The sequence below is a fragment of the Rhamphochromis sp. 'chilingali' genome, assembly GCF_963969265.1.
Source record: "Rhamphochromis sp. 'chilingali' genome assembly, chromosome: 1".
In the NCBI taxonomy this organism is placed as follows: domain Eukaryota; kingdom Metazoa; phylum Chordata; class Actinopteri; order Cichliformes; family Cichlidae; genus Rhamphochromis; species Rhamphochromis sp. 'chilingali'.
In genome coordinates this window covers 6030328-6042601 of record NC_137929.1, presented here as the reverse complement: position 1 = coordinate 6042601, position 12274 = coordinate 6030328, and the positions used below count along the sequence as shown (strand labels likewise).

The window sequence follows — 12274 nt, the reverse complement described above, 5'->3', positions numbered from 1 at the left end:
TTTGTTTTTGCTCCTGTTTTCCATGAGCTGAACTCAAAGATATGAAACATTTTCTACAAACACAAAAGACCCGACACTCGCAAGCAATGTTCCCTCTAAGCTGCGCGCGTGCACAATTGTGCACTGCTGGCACGGTCTCTGCACAGAAAATCTGCGTTGCGCACAAAAAAAAGAAAAAAAGAAAAATCACCTGAATTGAAATTAAAATGAAAACTTTAACAATTGTTCTGCAGTGTTAGTCAGTGACTGGCTGCTCCCGTATGGGATCAGAACGAGGCCACCTTATCCCATAGTCCAGCCAATCACGCGATTCACATTCGTATATACGCAGCTAATCAACGTGGTTGACAGGCTATGACAGCGTCCTTATGTGCCCACACCGGTGTTTTAGCAAAGCGGCTGATGTGGCGTGAAGCCACGTTAATGACAACGTGTACAACCATTGGAGATGTGAGCAGGACAGACGGAACAACTGACGGACAAAGTGTGGACTTTATACCAGTTTTTAAATTGTGTTGATCGGCCGTGTAAAACCAGAGTTATGATAAAATATCTGCAATGTTTGGTTTTCTTCCTGAATACTGTCGTTGTTTATATTTACTGCGGGAAGAAACGGTAAAAACGCCGTTTTATAAGGAAAACGCTCGAAAGCCTGTGAGCAAAAACAACACCAAAACAAACCCCCACCAGCCTTTCCTATTGGTGGAAAAATGTACCATGTCGACCAATCAAAAAATGATATGGCAACATGACATTTAGTTGTTTAGGAAGGGGGAAGTTTTAGGAGTGACGGTGTTTGAGATGTGATTGCCAAGTTTAGCACAAATCTTGTGTAGTCAGTGTGTAGTCAGTGTGTAGTCAGTGTGTAGTCAGTGTGTAGTTAGTGTGTAGTTAGTGTGTAGTGTAGTCAATAGTTTTGTTGTGTGTGTCAGAACAATGGTTTACAGGTGTTACAGCAGTGATACATCTGCTGCTGTCAGGCCTGCAGGTATCAGGCTGTTGTTCGCCTTCATCTCATAGTGGACAGAAATTATTTTTTGGAGCGACACAAATAATTTGTGTGGCATCAGATTTGATGCAGAACAGCTGATTGTTCTGTAAATAGTTTGAAATGTTTGTTTAAAAACCACCTTGGCTGCATTTTTAGGTAAACAGCTGCAAAAAACTTTGTTTGCAAAACTCAGTTACTTTTTTGAAGAAGTAACTATATAATTAACTGCCCAACATTGGTCATTATTTACTGTATTTTGCAGACAGAGTTACAGACTCTCTCCCAGACCACAGACTCATAATACAAGTCAGAGCTTTATTTAAAGAAAGTTGTGTTTTCAAAATTGAAGTTCAAGTTATTTTTACTTCCATTAGTGTTAACATGCTGCACAGGTCATGAAGAAGATTGTTTTAATTTTCATTGTAAGTGGGCTAAAGCAGGTAATTAAAAGTAGTCTAACATAAATGTAAATGCTGTAATTTGATTATTTTAATAAACATGTAACTTGGGTGCTGGCGTGACCACAGTGCACACGTCTGCTGTTGCTCACAGTGGTCCAAGGGACGCTCAGGGAGTTTGTGTGTTCGCTCAGACACGTGAAACATTACAGGGAACATTGCTCGCAAACACTGTTCACAAATCTGTCTAAATGTGTGTTAGTGAGAACTTCTCGTTAGCTGAGATAATCCATCCCACCTCACAGGTGTGGCATGTCAAGGTGCTGATTAGACAGCATGAATATTGCACAGGTGTGTCTGAGACTGCCCACAATAAAAGGCCACTCTGAAATATGCCGTACATGTGTAGCACAATGACACACATGTCGCAAAACCAGTCAGGATCCGGTTCAGCTCATGGAAACAAAAGTGTTGTGTTTATATTTGTGTTCAGTGCAACAAATACTGAGACGTGTAATAATGTCGTGTGTCGTTCATCTGAGGACGCTGCAAAGAACCAGATTATTTTTATTATCCTGTTTGTCTGTTATGTGAACCTTTAGAGCAGGGGTGCTCACACTTTTTCCGCATGTGAGCTACTTATAAAATGACCAAGTCAAAATGATCTACCCACTACAAAAATCCAAAACATATACTTATTTATAAATATATTGAGGATTCTTTATATCTACAATGTATATACATGCATAACCGCAATATCCAATATTTCACAACACAATTAACTATGTAAATTTTTTGTCATTACCTGAGTTTACTCTGATGACTTGCACTGAATTGAATCAGCCAGGGATGCATAGTCCGGACAGTAGCTGCTGACGGCCAGGTTTAAGAGAAAAAACCGAGAGCTAAAAATTGGAGTTAACTCGCTGACTAGCTTGTCAGTTTTACTACACTTCGCGCCGCTGTTTGCGCATGCACAGCGACCTAAGCGTCAGAAAAAATCTGATGTCATCTGACTGGCTTCCCTGTATCAATCAAGTGACGGGATGGATGATAGGCTGGCATCTATTTTTTTAATGCCATGCGATCTACCAATACTACCTTTGCGATCGACTGGTCGATCGCGATCGACGTATTGAGCACCCCTGCTTTAGAGGATGTACCTTATAATGAGTGTGTTTATCGCACTATGTTAAATGTAACTGTGAGCGACACGAGGCTTACTGCTCATGGTTACCTCATCAGTGGTGAAGTCAGCCAGCTTGATGCAAGAAACAGGAAGAAGAAAAGGATGAAAGAGCAACACACAGATGAAAAACAAAAACAGACTTTCTAACCGACAGAGCTGAAATCTGAACATGTCACCAGCTGCAGGAGGCAACGCTCTGAACCACGTCGTTCCTCCTCCAGATGGAGCTTTCACTGTCTATAGTCTCTTGACATACAATGGTTGGATTCTCCTATGATACTGTATCAGCTGAGCCTCAAATTCTTATGATCTCGAGCTTCTTCAGTCTCAGTGAATCCTTAGTTGGCTCAGATGCATCATCTGGTGTTTGAGTGTAACAAGGTGGTTGTAACACAAAAGGAGTGTAAACAGGTGAGTGTGGTTTGTAGTGTAAACTAAAGCAGCGTGTCTAACCAACCACATCTCCATCGCTCCACAGCTGCTGAGGGAGCTACAGCCCTCATTCAGCCTTTCACAGACATACGGCAATGAACTGTATGAACAATAAACTTTATTCATACACACAAATCCCTTTAAGGTTGTGTCAGCGAGGGCAAACGTGCCACATCAAATACATGGAGCTACAAGCTGTGGTGACCCACTGTCAGTAAGGGAGCTTTATTACACACACACAGCATCACAACAACAGTTACCTCAAGCTGCTTCTATGTTATAAGGCAAAGACCCTGCAGTTACACAGGAAACATTAGGTGACCGTCTGTGAGCGACAGTGGGAACCAAAGCCTCTAACATCCATCGATAGATGAGGGGCAGACGGACTGAATGCAGAGAGGTCTACTAACACATGTTGAGTGAAGAAGAAACACCCAGTGCATTATGGGGAACTTAGACCTATAACTTAGACCTGTGCGCCTTAGCATATGCTACTTCCGGCGCATAGCGCTTAGTTTCCGGTGTGATATTCGCTCCTTGTTCACGGTCGGGTTTTTCAACCAAATGGACGAATCAAGTGGCGATTTACATTTCTCGAGATGTCGAATGTATCTGTAGATGATGTTGATCGACTTGTCGATATTTTTCCCCCCGCGCCTCAGAGAGAGACAGGATTCAAATTTTATACTTCTCAGTATTTGTATACAGCGCTCCCTCGTTTATCGCGGGAGTTACGTTCTAAAAATAACCTGCGATTGGTGAAATCTGAAGTAGCCAACTTTATTTTTTACAATTATTATAGTTGTTTTAAGGTAAAACCCATCACTACACACTTTATACACTCAGACCGACATGAACATTTTCACACGTTTCTCTCCTGTTTAAGCTCTCAAAGCTCAAACCTTCGTAGACAAATAAGTCCAGTATTACAGAAACCAAAGATCAAACCGTGTTTTCAGGTCCAGCACATGAGAACAGAGCAGCTGAGAGATAATTCAACATCAACGAATCAATGAATCAGCGATTCTGTACTGCACAGGAGAGACGGCACGGAGGAGATCAACAATAGTCTGCAGCCAATCAGGACGCAGAACACAAAGCGCTGTGCGCATGCAAACTTGCACAAAAAAAATGTGCGAAACAGCGAGGCCGCGTTATAGCGAGGGACCGCTGTAATTTTGAAGGTACGTCACAACATACCCTTCGTAAATACTCATGCATAGAGACCCTTACCACGGTTTGTTGACATGCTGTGTAGGTGTTAGAGGTGGGAATCACCATACACCCCACGATACGATATTATCACAATACTTAACTCACGATACGATATTATTGCGATTTTTTTTTTTTAATATATTTTTGCAATATTCTGGGTATTGCAATACAATATTTTGTGATTTATCACATATTTTTTCTACTGCAGATTGTGTCCATAAAGGTAAACTTTATCATTATTCATTTTATCTAATAATAAAGTCTCACACTCAGTCTTTCTCTCATGTCAGTCAGTCTTATTGCTGACAAAGTGAACGGTTTGTATAACAGTCTAGTAACCAACTTAACTGAACGTAACTATCTGGTACAATTATAGCTTAAAACAAAATATAATTTTACATTAAATAAAAAAGTTTTAAATTTAAATAAAATAAAACATGTCTTAAATTAAAATAAGTAAACTGTCCTGTTTGTTGCTGCCCTAAAAAGAGCTCCAGAGAGTGGTTTGCCACTGTGCTTCTATTGAAAAACCCAGTTATGCGCCGCACTCTCCCCAAGACCCTGGCTACTGCAGGCAGGTTTAAGGCTCGTTGTGATGCCAGATTGAGCATATGGGCGAAACACTTCACATGCAGGTATCCCGCTAGCTGAGTGGCAATTGTCATATTAGAAGCATTGTCGGTGACAACCACCAGATTTTTGTCAGCAATCCCCCATTCCTGTGCTGCATTTTGCAGGAGATTTGCAATGTTCGCTCCGGTGTGACTTTCATGTAATGTTCGAGTTTGGAGAACGTAAGACAGCAGTTGCCAGTCCGCTGTGAGATAATGAGCTGTTGTAGTCGCATATGAATCCACAGCCCGCGAGGTCCATGCGTCGCAAGTTAATGCAACCCTTTCTGCTGTGCTCAAACTGTCCTCAACTTTACGCTTCACATCTATGTAGAGATTGGGTACGGCTGTGTCCGCGAAAAAACGTTGTGATGGTATCACATACCTGGGTTCCAGCGTCTTCATCATGTAAGAAAAGCCCTCGTTTTCCACAATGTTGTAAGGACGCAGGTCTTTGCAGATGAAGCACGTGATAGATTGTGTTATTTTCTTAGCTCGCTCTGAATTGGGAGATAGCTTTGCTAAGCTAAGAGTGTCCAGCGTTGGTTGATTTTTCAGTGGAGCTGATTCAGAGCTAGCTTTCCCGTCCGAGGTTAATGCTATATTTGGATGGTGCCGTGTAAGATGGGCCCTCATGTTCGTAGTATTCCCAGAGTACTTTATTTTCATACGACACACCTTGCAAATCCCGTGTGTCATATCCATCTCATTTGTTCCATCCTTGTTAAAAAATCCAAAGTACGTCCAGACGTTTGATTTAAACGCAGATGGCGCTTTCCTGATCTCTTTTTCTTCCTCCATCTTTGTTTGATCAATTTTCCCATGTGCTGACCTAACCTCTGCTGACCTCACTAGAGAAAAAGCTCAACCGCACCATCTGGTGGACTGGAAGTTTTTGGAACAAAATATCGATGTCTGCTGTCCCTGTATCGATACATTATTGGCAAACAAAATATCGCGATACTACGCAGTATCGATTTTTTCCCCCACCCCTAGTAGGTGTGTACTTGACTAGCAGGGAAACCTTTGACTGTTGTTCACCTGTAGTTTGAATGCTGAACATCTGCCTGTTTAAATCATAAGAACTGTCACTATACAGAGATGTGCTTCTGATTCTGTAATGCAGTTCTGCTTGTGTTGAGTGATGTAAACCACCAATCGATCTGCACGCTTCAAACGTCAAAACTGATCATTTGATTTTTTTTATGACACAGCAGTGGTGAGTGTTCCCACCTTCTGCTCTTTGTAACTTAACGCCATCTTTCTGTTCTCATATTTTGGACATGACTTTGGAGTCCATCTTTGCAGCAGCAATTGACCGCAAAGTAAAGCTACCGGAAATGTACAACCCTGCATCCGATCTTAAAACAGGAAGTTAGCATTTTCTCGTGCACAGGGTCTATTGCAGACTAATCAAGGTTGCTGATCCAACCCTAACTATGTGCTTTATCAAAGAGGAAAGTTTTGTCTGTCTCCTGAATCCAAACTGGAAGCTGGTTCCACAGAAGAGGGGCCTGAAAACTGAAGGCTCTCCCTCCCATTCTACTTTTAAATACTCTAGGAACAACAAGTAGGCCTGCAGAGCGAGAGCGAAGTGCTCTAATAGGGTGATATGGTACTACAAGGTCATTAAGATAAGATGGGGCCTGATTATTTAAGACCTTGTATGTGAGGAGCAGGATTTTGGATTCATGTTCCAGTTGATGCATCAGAGTCAATCTGGGATCCAGTGTGGAGCACATGGACACTTTTAAGGCTTAAAGAACAAACCGATGATTCGATTAGATACTCGGCTCCATCTCTGGAGTCACGGCCACCAAAGCTTTGTTTCTGCTAACACTGTAAACATATACAAATGCACATTAATAGTTGTTACTGCAGAAAGAGAAAAAAGAAGCGTCAAAGACAGGAAGGAGATCTGCTCCACTGTGGAGAGAGCTGCACAACTTTGTTCCTGCAGAATTGTCACACAGTCAAACTGATAATTCTTCATTTTTCATTGATAGTTAAACAGACTGGTTCTTATAGCTCTGAACGTGCTTCACAGCACAGCAGCAGCAATTGTGTGTTTCAGGAAGAAACAACGTTACAATAGAGCAGACTCTCCTGACACTGACAGAAAACACCGCGTCTTTACATCAGTGCTGACCACGTCCTTCCAGTTTCATCCACATGAAGTATATATAAATAAAACAGCGCTGACTTCATGTCTTGTTCTAGGACCGGGACACCGACCTATTCTTGATGCTGATATTGAATAAGTGTGGTGTGTGTGTGTGTACCTCTAAAGATGTCTCTATAGATGACAAATACATGACTGTATGCATGAAACTGACAGCAAGACGTGGGAAGGACACGGAGGCAGAGTGAGAGTTACCCTCTGAGCACTGATGAAGAGTCTGTGGATTATACTGCCAGCCAGGCCCTGGCCTGCTCCTGTCACTACCACCTCTGGTTCCTCCAGCAGGGAGCTCACAAACCTAGAGACAACACACAATGTGGAAAATGTTACAATATTCCCACAAAACAAAACACTTAAATAAGAACATGTAAAACCTGAAGACACCAAAACTATAAAATAAGACCACCAACATGAGCGAGAAAGAAACGTGTGAACTGACTGTGATCCTTCAGACGCCGTCTTTGTGAAACGTTAACAGATTCATCGTGACAACCTGTTACTGACTAACTATCTGTAGTGACGGTGAAGACGGTTACATGTTACCAACAGCACAAACAAAGCTGTCAGTGAGCGCAGCTCAAACTCTGCGACTCACTTCTTCAGTTCATCAGCAGCCTCTCCGCTGTCGTCCTCAGGAACGGAGAACTTGGCCTTGAGCGAGCGAGCTTGAGTGATGACTGTCTCCATGCTCAGCAGCTGGTTAATGAAATCCTGCACACAGGACAAGAACAACTGTCTGCTCAATCCTGACAGCATGAGACCCCAAGACTGTCACATTTATACACATACGTGGTTTTTCCTACGTGGAACGTCATAGGCTGAGTCTCGGGGTGTAAAAGGCGTGTTTGGAGTCACAGTGGATACACGGCATACTTAAATGTACTTTGAGAAAGCCAAGAATACTTTTACACAACAAGACTGTCCAATCAAGGAAAACTAACATGGTGGGGTTTAGCTGTGCAGCTGTACAGTGTTATTCAAAGAAAAGGGGCTGTATGGATACTGAGTGCTAGTGAGAAGAACATTTTTATATGTGAAGAACTGATGATTGTTCTCAGACTTTAGGACAGTATTAAAGCAGGTGTTTAATGCACCTAACGTGTGATCAAACTCAATAATAACAATCTCAGTCTCTGTTTTCGATCACTGATAAACACATCCGATATCAGCAGAGTATAAAAGCTTTGAGCCCAGGTGGGAACAGCCGAAGGAATTACCTAGGTTTAGAAAAAATCACTGAGGAAGCACTGGAGTTTGTTACTCCAGCTCCCACTACAATCCCACTGCACCACACCCCTGTTTTCATGGTTCAACCATCAATGGCCATAATAATTATCAGCCAAGTTCTCAGCCATGGTGCACACTGTCCAGTCTACGTACACCTCATGTACAGCACATACTCAACTACAACAAAAACACAGTTAACAACCAATCAATAATTTATTTAAAAACAAAACTTTTTTGGGTGAATCTAATGATACTTTCTTTTAAACTGAATTATTTGTGGAAAGTCCGGTCGAGTTTTCACTGACCTCTAACTTCTTGTAGTCCTGGTTGGGGGACTGCAGGAGCTTGCTCGCTTGAACTGTAGCTTGCTGAATGGTTTTTTGCACTGATGGAATATCTTCAGCAGACTCTGAAAGAGAAGAAATGACAGTGTTTCCAGAGTGACAGAAAGCTGTGATTAAAAGAAAGACCTGCCACGTTTGTAACCTCAATTACTGTTAACATGAGAAAAAGCCTAAAATCGAGTAAACCTGCAAACTATTATCTTACTAATACAGATCCTTTTGAAATAATCAAAACCTTCACAACATTTTATAATAATCTTTACAGAGATTAAAACATATCCACAAAGTCTTGATGGATTATTATTGGAGTTAATTAATCCAGCTATTTCAGAGGATCACAGAACACATCTGCAAATAGAAACTAGGCCTTTTGTCCAGGAATATACCCACATGTGCTTTGGCACAAGGAAAAACTCCCTTTAAACAGGAAGAAGCCTTCAGCAGAGCCAGGCTCAGGGAGGGGCGGGGCCATCTGCAATAACCGAGTACAATAACCTCAGTTTGATCTGAATTAAGAAGCAGAAAGTTAGCGGCCATCCAGGTCTTTGTGTCTTTAAGACATTCCTGCAGTTTAACTCATTGGTGTGTGTTATCTGGCTTCATGGACAGATAGAGCTGGGTGTCATCTGCATAGCAGTGAAAATGTATGCTATGTCTTCTAATGATACTGCCTAAGGGAAGCATGTATAATGTAAACAGAATTGGTCCTAGCACTGAACCCTGTGGAACTCCATAATTAACCTCAGTGTGTGAAGAGGACTCTCCATTTACATGCACAAACTGGAGTCTATTAGATAGATATGATACAAACCTTCACACATTCACGTGTTATCAGCACGGAGCGTCTCTGTCAACCTCTGGAAGTAAAGCTTTTAGTAAGTGTCATAAGATCAAAATACATTTTTTAAAGAAGTGAAACGAGGACATTATTGTTGTGTCCAAGCTATGTTTTGTATTTTGTAGTCCAGACTTAATCAGAATTAATTTGCATACAACCTGGATAGGCACCAAAGCCTTTCTGACCTGCTGAAACATTCTGGGATATTACAGAATAAATGAAAACTAGCTTTCTGGTTTAATTAGAGAAAAGGTCTGAGTATCACAGCAGGACGTTAGCTGATTGAGGTTTCTCCAAAGTACTGAAAACTCTCCTCAGTGATGTCCTTACTAGTGTCTCTCATTGGCTGTCTCTAGACTCAGAACTGGTCTTAGCAGTATACCGTCAACTTAGAGACGATCCAGAAACTAAGACCTGTTATAATTATACGTGAACTCTCATTAGCTAAATTGATGGTTGCACTGCAGGTGTCAGGGAACAACAGCAACACGACTGAAAGATCTTTAGCTTCTTCTAAAAACCAAATCAAATTATGCCCTGCTCCAGATGTGACAGTCTGAAGACGAAATCTAGACTTTTCTGTATCCTGGATTAATTATCAATTTATTGTGTGTAGAATAAAAGAAAGAGTGGGTTTTATCTGATTTCTGATCATTACTGGAGAAAACTTGACTGAAAGAAATTCATGTTGGGGAAACTTTCCAGGCTCCTTTCACAGTGAGGGTTGGGTAGCTAGTTAGAGTAAACAAACTAAATCACATTTACCTGCATTTTAACACCAGGGTCATGTTCTACCCATCATGCCTACGCAGCCCTGAAAATATCACGTGTCCATCTCTGATACTTATAAGAGCTCAAAACTGGCCCAAACCCTGATGGAGTCCAAGGGCCTGCAGTGCAGAACACATCTTGAGCCCAAATCTTGGAGGGCTCAGGATTTGGGCTTTTTCTGCAGCTCATGGGCTGCATTCACTGAACCGACCACAAACTCATCTGTGCACCAAAGTACACAGTGAGACGTCCTTTACCCTCACATCACTGGACACTTCCAGGTTCTGGGTTCCAGTCACTCTATACCAGTGGTGCCCAAATCTTTTTGCATCACAGCTGTGATACAGAACGGCTGTGTGTGCAAAGCCTGTTTCGTTTCAGTGCCGAAAAAAAGGGGTTGTATTTTGATGTAATGACTGTGTCGATGCAATCAGTCATTACATCACTCAGCTCAGGACTGAGCTGTCTAGACGCCAGCGTGTATCATACAGTGCGTCCACTTGCAGCCCTCCTCGTTTCCCAGCCATCGCGCCCCCGTCTGCACGTCCCCACACAGTCCTCACGTTTCACAGTCAGTGATTGTAAAGAGTTCCTCTGCAGTGGCTCTGCCAGGAGCCTGTCTGCAGAGAAGTCATTCCTTTGTCACTATCAGTGGCTTCATCCACCTGCAGAGGAAAGCAGCTACCATGCACCTTATCATTAAGGTATTTGGTGATGCTTCATCCTCTGCTTTGTGTTTGTGTGCGAGCCCCGTCAAAAGCCTGTGCATTATGCTGGCAGCGTCCAAGATTTCTACTTTTTTATTCATGCAGCTTCTGGGTTTTTTTCTCCATTAACAGCTCGGGTTGCATTTCATTTTCTTAGTACTTATTTTAATATCTTTAGTTTTTTGTATTTCGGTCTGACTGTAATTTACCTGCTGTGGGCTCAGAGTTATTTTCCCTGATTTTATTTCATATAAACGTGTTTCTCAACCAAACGGTGAGGACTTACCTTCTTCCTTCAACTTCAGAATAGTTGCATGAAGTATACAGGGCAGGAGGTGACGGGCCAGGTCTGCAGGTTTCTGCATCGCCATGTAGTGCAGAACCTAAAGACAAACCCCCAAAAAGTTTAGTTTGCCTGGCTTCTGTTTTCCTTTTGCTCTTTCAGATCAACAGAATATTTTTGCACAGCCAACAGGCTGCCTCTGAAGAAGACTCCAGATAAACGGTGACCTTTCTCTATGATGGTTATTCACAGAGGGACCAGTCATACCCAGATCTTTAAATCTGTCATAAGACTATCAGTGAGCATTATTTTTATCCATCCATCCACTGGCTTCCGCTTATCTTTTTCAGGGTCGCGGGGGGCGCTGGAGCCTATCCCAGCTGTCGAAAGGCGGGGTACACCCTGGACAGGTCGCCAGTCTGTCGCAGGGCTAACACATAGGGTCAGACAACCATTCACACTCACATTCACTCGCACATTCACACCTAGTGGCAATTTGGATTATCCAATTAACCTATCCCCACAAGCTGCATGTCTTTGGACGGTGGGAGGAAGCCGGAGTACCCGGAAGAAACCCACGCAGACACGGGGAGAACATGCAAACTCCACATAGAAAGACCCCGGCCTGATGGTGGAATTGAACTCAGGACCTTCTTGCTGTGCTGCAACAGCGCTAACCACCGTGCTGCATTATTTTTAACTTTCTCTTTTTGGATAAACAATGTCTTTAAAAGACAGGCAACATTTTCAGTGATGGTGCAAACTGGAGCGCCGAGCTCTGCTTTCATATGTGCAGGAAGAACATGCAAACGCTTGGCAGGGACCTGCCCGGGTCCAAATCCAGGACCCTCTTTGGGTGAGGAAACAACTAACCCCAGTTACTGTTTGTCCCTTTCCCATAAAGCCGACCGGATCATTAATAGAAGCTGGTTTAAAGTTGTTCTTCATTTAACACCATCACACCACAGAGAGCTGCTGTGTGTCAGTTAAACATCGTGTGTGACAGCATCAGATCCTTTTTCATCAACATGTGAAAATGCTTCAACATGTCTGTGAGCACAGATCTGTGTTAAACTGACTTCTCCA

General features: G+C 42.5%; 1 protein-coding gene and 1 pseudogene across 2 annotated transcripts in view; one reads left to right on the top strand and one right to left on the bottom strand.

Moving 5' to 3' along the window:
- LOC308399134 (kinesin-like protein KIF1C) overlaps window positions 1-7649 on the bottom strand; it is a 28432-nt pseudogene extending 20783 nt beyond the window's left edge. The window contains exons 1-2 of the transcript XR_013974675.1: window positions 7614-7649; window positions 7214-7316 (exon numbers count right to left, since the gene is read on the bottom strand). The product of XR_013974675.1 is annotated as a kinesin-like protein KIF1C (transcript). The remainder of the gene's footprint in view (window positions 1-7213; window positions 7317-7613) is intronic.
- LOC308399604 (uncharacterized protein) overlaps window positions 1-12274 on the top strand; it is a gene marked incomplete at its 3' end in the record, with an annotated part of 374730 nt that overhangs the window by 140237 nt on the left and 222219 nt on the right. The gene's annotated exons all lie outside the window — the stretch shown is intronic.